This window comes from Poecilia mexicana, unplaced genomic scaffold (assembly GCF_051168715.1).
Source record: "Poecilia mexicana isolate PSO_F unplaced genomic scaffold, ASM5116871v1 scaffold_13, whole genome shotgun sequence".
NCBI classification, from domain to species: Eukaryota; Metazoa; Chordata; class Actinopteri; order Cyprinodontiformes; family Poeciliidae; genus Poecilia; species Poecilia mexicana.
In genome coordinates, this window is record NW_028263382.1 from 27,161,044 (window position 1) to 27,167,834 (window position 6,791).

Here is a 6,791-nt window from a genome sequence, read left to right on the forward strand (position 1 = left end):
GACATTTGTGGAGATTTTGTCACGTTGTTTCATCATATCCAGGTAAAAACACACAAGAATCAAATAATGTAGTAAACCATTCCTTTGTGTCTAAGGTGTACTTTACTTTAGTCTTTATAGAGAGGAAATTATCCACCATTTCCTCATATTTTCCCTAAAAGAGCCATTGATGTGAAAACAATTAGGTTACCCATGAAAAGTTCACAAATTCTACGTTTATTTTTAAATTACTGATTCAATGTATCACTAACAATTAGTTTTCACGTCTTCCTTTGTTCAAACACCCCAAAATATGCTGTCATGGTAAGATTTAACAACTTCATTTTGAACGTGATGGTAACACTTTATTGAAGCAGTGTGAATAAGACTGACATGACACTGTCATACACCTGTCATGAACATGGAGTCTTTATGAATGTCGTCATGAAATGTTATTCGGTAAATAATGACATTTTTTTTATGCAAAGTTGCTCTGGATGTCCAGTAAAAGTGCCAACTTTACATTAAAAGTGCAATTATTTACAGAACAATGCAAAGTCAACAATTTTATTGGAATTTTAATGCAACTTTTCATAAAAAGTGCCATTATTTACCGAATGACACTTCATGACAACAGTCATAAACATTCACTAAGACTCCTACAATGTTTATAACAGAGTCATGTCAGTCTTATGAGTCTTGCGCAGACCCCTTCAAATAAAGTGTTACCAAAATTATTTAAAAAGCAGTTAAAGTCCAAAGAAAACCTCTAAGTGCCTGAAGATTAACGGAGACCATTTCAAAGGAAATTCCGGTTTGTTAGGAGGAGAGTGTGAAGAAATCTGGCATGACTAAATACACATCATTATATTGCTCCTAACGCCTAAACATGAATTATTTAGCATCAGTGTTTAGTAAGCATGTTCCCCTCTTGCCAACAACACCTTATGTCACCAGACAAAGGCGCTTGCAGTAGCAGCCTCGTTCCACCAGGTGTCGCCACTGCGCGCTATGATGTCATATCTTTTCCGAGTCCGCTGTTTTTCTCCACGTCATGCATTCCTGTAGTGACTCCCTGATCCTGCAGCGGTCAAAAACACACCTGGAGCCGCCTCGGCCACACGAACACACCAACATTCAACCTGACGCGCTCTCCCACGACGAAGACGTTTTCCGTAAGAAGCGGCCGCGGCAGCTGAGCTGAGCTGAGCTGGTCCTCGGGACGTAAGAGACACGGTCAGTGTCCAGATGTTGGGGACACGCTGCTCTCTCTCTCTTTCTCTCTGTCTGTCTCTGCTGCTGCTCCTGTCCGTGGTACCGCCAATCAAGCACCGTTTCAGACGCCAGCCTGTTACCTAGCAACCCCTTTTCACTTCCATGGTGACGCTATTAAAAGCAACATCACACACAGAGAGATTCAAAAAAAAAAAAAAAAAAAAAAGTGGAAAATGGATGAAAACGAAGTGAGAGGGAGGTGAAAAGGTGCGGGCAGAAAGGTTATACAGCAGCTTTAACAAGAGGCAGACAGAGTGGACCCACTTTCTTTGCCTACTTTTTACCCTGGTTGTCTCTAACATTCATCACCCCTACATTGTTATCTCCACTATCTCAATCCCCCCCATGTTTTCTGCCAGTGAAAACATATTTTAGCAGCAAGAAAAGCAGGCAAAATCAGGAGGCGACATTGTTTGGAGAGGATGGTGACACAGAAAAAGCGAGTTGGACCCAAACAAAGAAACACAAGTGTGTGTTTCTGTTCAGCTTCGAAAGGAACAGCTTGCCAGATTGCCTGCCAGTTGGTGTGTCCCTCAGATCTGCAGAAGGCCTCGCTTCATCTTCCACCGAATCTTTAGTCGCCCATTAAACCGCTAATGCAGTTTTATTAGGAAGTACTCTGCGACTTAATGAACAAATCTGACATCAGAAGGTGAGAGCGCTTACTGAACTTAAGTGATTTCAAGTGACTAATAATGACACGTTCAGGTTAACAGAGGCAGAAACCCTGGAGGTCACGAATCATCAGATGCTTGTCGGCACGAAGGCCGGACATGAGTCATGGTCTGATGCGATGGACAGTCACCAAGCCCACTCATGAAATGATTTAAAAAGTTACAACTTTATAAAATCCACTTTTGCAGACGTTTGATTTTATTGTGCCTTCTATTAGTTTTCAAATAAACGTACCTAAAACTACGTGCTTGCACACACCTGATAAAAGAAGACAAGTAACTTGAGGTCAGCAGGGTTCACCACGTTTGTTTCTCACCGCTGAATGCCAGATTAAGGAGAGAGATTTTTTTTTTTTACTATTTTTTTCAAAGTCATACGGTTATGTAAGATTCAGATCATGTTTATTCACAACGGCTGAGTTAAATGTCGCCTGAGGATGTGTTTTAAAGGAACATCTCAAACTTTTTCCTTGTTTGAAAATATCTAAAGAAATCAGTCGAGCCATCAAGAGGATATTTTGTTTATTTTTGTTTTTCTACTTCTGCCACTTTCCTTTAACTATTGTTTGTTTACCTTTAGTCAATTCTCTCTGCGGTTAGTAGTTGTTTTTTTGCGTTTATATTATGGATTTCATTTTGTATCATCCTCATGAAGTAAAACATTGATCTGGAGGAGTCCAAAATTTTAGTAATTAACAAAAAAACCAAAAACAAAGTAAAGGTGTAAAAGCTCTAGAAAGCAGCTAAATTCAGATGAATGAAGGTTTCATTATTCATTGAGCTGAAAACATTTTGAACAAAACAATGTGAATTTGTACAATTCTTTGAAAGCTTTGAATTACACTTTCAGTTTGGGAGTTTTTTTTAAGACTAGTGATAAACCTTGAAAGAAATCCAAACAAAAACAAGTACAGCTAACATAAATTAAAATAAAATATGGCTTCTTGAAACCAAAAAAATCTTGGAGATAGTCTAAAGACTGAGCTGACAATCATGAAAAGTTGACCTGATTAAAATGTTTGTACTGTTCCTTTAAATGTCACTTTTCTGATGAAAAATGTTTCACGCTGAAATTCTTCTCATTTCTAGAGATCCAAATGAGGAGAATCAGCAAATGCTCCAACAACAACAACAACCAGAACTGCTTTTTGTTTTGAACTTTATTCATAATCCTCATGTACCAGTTACTAGTGCATTCCCGGCCTTGCAGTTTGGTAAATCCTGTGATGGAGGCCTCTCAGGTGTTTGAATGTCGAATGAAAAACGGCCTCTTGGGAGGGAGGTGACACAAAACGTAGTCTGAGGCCCATCCTCCCTCTGTTCGGACCAACGGGCCGAAGGCGTGAGGCGCACCGGTTCTCCTCCGTCTGTGTGTCGCTGTGGGTCGTCACTCAGCTGGGGCCGCCGATCGCTCTGCACTCTCTCTTGGCCGTTTTAGTTTCCCCTCGACGGGACGAGAAATACCAACAAATACAGACACAGTCACGATGCAGCTCTGAGGAGGAGCTATAGTAAAATTCTCTTTTCTATCTCTTCTCTGTTGATAAAGTAATTCAGTAAAGTAAAGCTTTTCACAACCATAAAACTTTCCATTTTTGTAATTTTTTTTGTACATTTGTATTACATATTCACAAAAACTACTTTGACATTTGACAAACATTTACCTTGAATGACATCAAAAGTAAAAAGAGCATAAAAAATTTAAATAAACAAAAATAAAAATACATGAATAAATAACATAGCCATTTATTTAGTCTATTTTTATTTTTTTGTTGTGCTTTTTGTTTGTTTTCAAAGCCACACTGACAAAGAGATGAGGAGTCTCTGTTTGCACACGCAGCTCGTTGTTGGATTATGCTTTAATCACCATTAACAGCCTCAGAGTCAGCGCGGTCAGTAATCAACAAACCTGCTCAGTGTGCAGCTAGTTAACCTTTCACTCACACGATGAGCTAAGATGACTTCAGCACAGCCAGACAAAAACAAGATGATGAGCCGGAGCCGTGGAGAGACGACCGTGAGGGGGACACCGATCCCTGAGGGACCCTGTGGGAGAGGAGACTCGGCTCAGGCAGCCATGGAGACCGAGCCTGCTGCTGCTGCTGCTGCCTCTCGCTGCTGATTTATCTCCTCTGGGAGGCCGGAGACATAAACACACGGCAGGGAGCGCACAGGAGCAGAACGGTTTCTGCATCTCATATCTTAACCCCAACACAGTGTTTGGATGTTGCAGCTAAAGCTGACAGGTCACTGCAAAAGTATCAAACCTGCTCAGGTTGTGTCAAAAGCACAAACCTGGTGATTTTTAATTGAGATTTTATGTGATGGACCAACACAAAGCGCTGCATAATTGTGAGATGAAGGGAAAATGACACAAGGTTTTCAACAGTTTTATGAATAAAAATGTAACGAGAGCTGCAAGCGGTTATTAGCGGGTTCCAAGTCCTTCCCAGCAAATCTGGTCCTCGCTCTGTCCTTCACATCCTGCCAGCCTGGCTTCACTGTGACCTAAAATGTGTGGTGCAGATTCGTTTTGAGGCTGCATTCATACCAGCACTGTTTAGTCCGCTTTAATCAAACTCTAGGTCGCTTGTCTAGAAAGTCCCATTTGTTTGGGGAGGTGTGAATGTGGAATCAAACTCTACAAACCTAGATCTCAGTTCAGCTGAAGTGAACTCTGGCGCAGTTCGAATACATATGTGGAGACTGATCCAAAAGCAGGAAGTGGACTATAGTGCAGGGTATTCTGGGTAAATACGACAAAAACAAACACGAGAGTCTAGCATTAGGGGGAGAAATGGCTTGTGGTCTTTTGGCTAACACCAAAGAGAAATCCTACTTTAGTTGTTCATTGAAGAGCATTAGTTGAACAAATGGCATCATGAAGACCAAGGAACTCTGTTAACAAGTCACGCTCTCCACAAATCTTTATAGAACATCAAGGAGAAAGTCAATGGTGAAAGAAAACTTTAAGAAGTCCTGATTCTGCTTCCTCTAGTTTGTGTTGGACTATCACAGAAAATACACTGAACTCTGTGGTTGTAATGCAACAAAATGTGCATAAGTACAAGAGGTTTTGCAAGGCTGTGTGTAATACTACTGCTATGTTATGTTAAGGTTTATAGCAATAAAACAGCTGTTTTTTTTTCTTCTTCTTATGGTTGAAAGCGAATTCCAGTCGTCAGAGGATGTTTCCTCGACAGTGAGATGCTTTAGCTGCAGATTTGTTTTGTGAACATAGTCATGTATCCTCATCATGTAGTCATGAATGATAAATTTGATTTGAACCTTGCTGCATCTTCTGTAAAGGGCTGCAGCTGCTTAACTCGAGCCGACGATGGCCTACTTCTCCTTCCCTCAGAGCCTCCATGTATCACGCCGGTCTCCTCAACTCTTGGCGTTGTCTCTCCAGAGTGCCACTGACACACTTACTGTAGGTCCTTCTCTAACTCGTAGCAGGCCAACAAATTAAACTGGGAGGGCAATTCCTTCCCAGCATCTGATTTAATCCTTTAACTCTGAGTTCCAGAGCAATAATCCTCCACCTTTGTAAATTAACAACAAGCTCTATCCAGAGATATTTCATACCTCTCTTACTGTTGTGATCACAGTCACTGCCCTCTCGGTTCAGAGAAGAGCTAAGCAGATTGCATGAGCAAGCATTTTAGTGGCAGCATGCCATGACAGAACGCAATAGGGCCAATAAATTCCCCGTCAAAAAACTTCTGAAATAACCCTCAGGAGCCACGCTTTGCATGCGGAACGTGGGCTTGCACAAAAGGAATGAGGAAAACTGGGTTCCACCGACTCAGAGAGGAGAGGCATTCAGGTCATGCTTTCACATATGATCAATCGAACCCTTCGCCAGAACCGCGCAGGGCGATTTAAACCTGCGGAAAAGCTATCAGAGAAAAAAAAAAAAACAACAGGTTTGCCTTATCAATGATTAAGCTTCATGAGCCACAACAGAAGCAAGCGGCAGAGTTTTGACAGCCAGTAATGGATGCGCACTAACTTATACCGTCAGTAGTTTCTGATGCTAATGTTGCATGCCCTCACAGCCGCGTTTGTCTATCAGCACAAAGCAAACTGAAAGCAGGAGGAATCTCAAATGGCTCTCTGCTTTGACAGCAGAGAGGCTTGGCGCTGTGGTTTGGACCGATGCGCGTGTGTGAGCTTGTTTTCCCTGCACTAAAGCTGCCCAGAGTCTCCCCAGCGTCTCAACAACCACTGGGAAGGCTCGGCGTTAGCGGGAAAAGGTCGGGCCGTTTGGAAAAGTGAGTCCAACGAGCCAACGCAGGTTTGATGGATCTCCCGAGCTTATTGGCTGTTTTCCGTTGTGACATCATCAATGGAGAACTGGGAGGCAGAGGAAGTGCCCGCACGATCTCTCCGACACGAAAGCCGCGTCACGCGATCCGGGAGAGGCTTCGGACAACAGATTCAAGACATGCTGAGCTGTTACTTCTTCTGGCCACAGCAGTATACCGGACAACAGCCGGAACCGCTTGAGAATTTTGCCTCCGTGCTGCAAACAAACATTTCACACACGACTGACGGCAAACTAAAAACCCTAACTAAAGAGTTACAAACACTTGAATTAGCCCTTGAATTGAAAGAACAGTCTAGAAAGTGAGATGCATGGCAGAAAGGTTGGGCAGAGAAATGGCAGATCAGGAACAGAGGCAGCTTCTTGTCTCCTGCTGGTCTGAGGTGAGCCCTGTTCGGTCATGGCGTACAATCAAAACTGGGCTGCGGCCTTGATATGTCTCACACACCCAACCAACCAACCATCATGCTTCACGCCGTCTCCCTGCCCACATGCACACAGACCCCTGCCCTCCTGCAAGTGCGGTCCAGCTT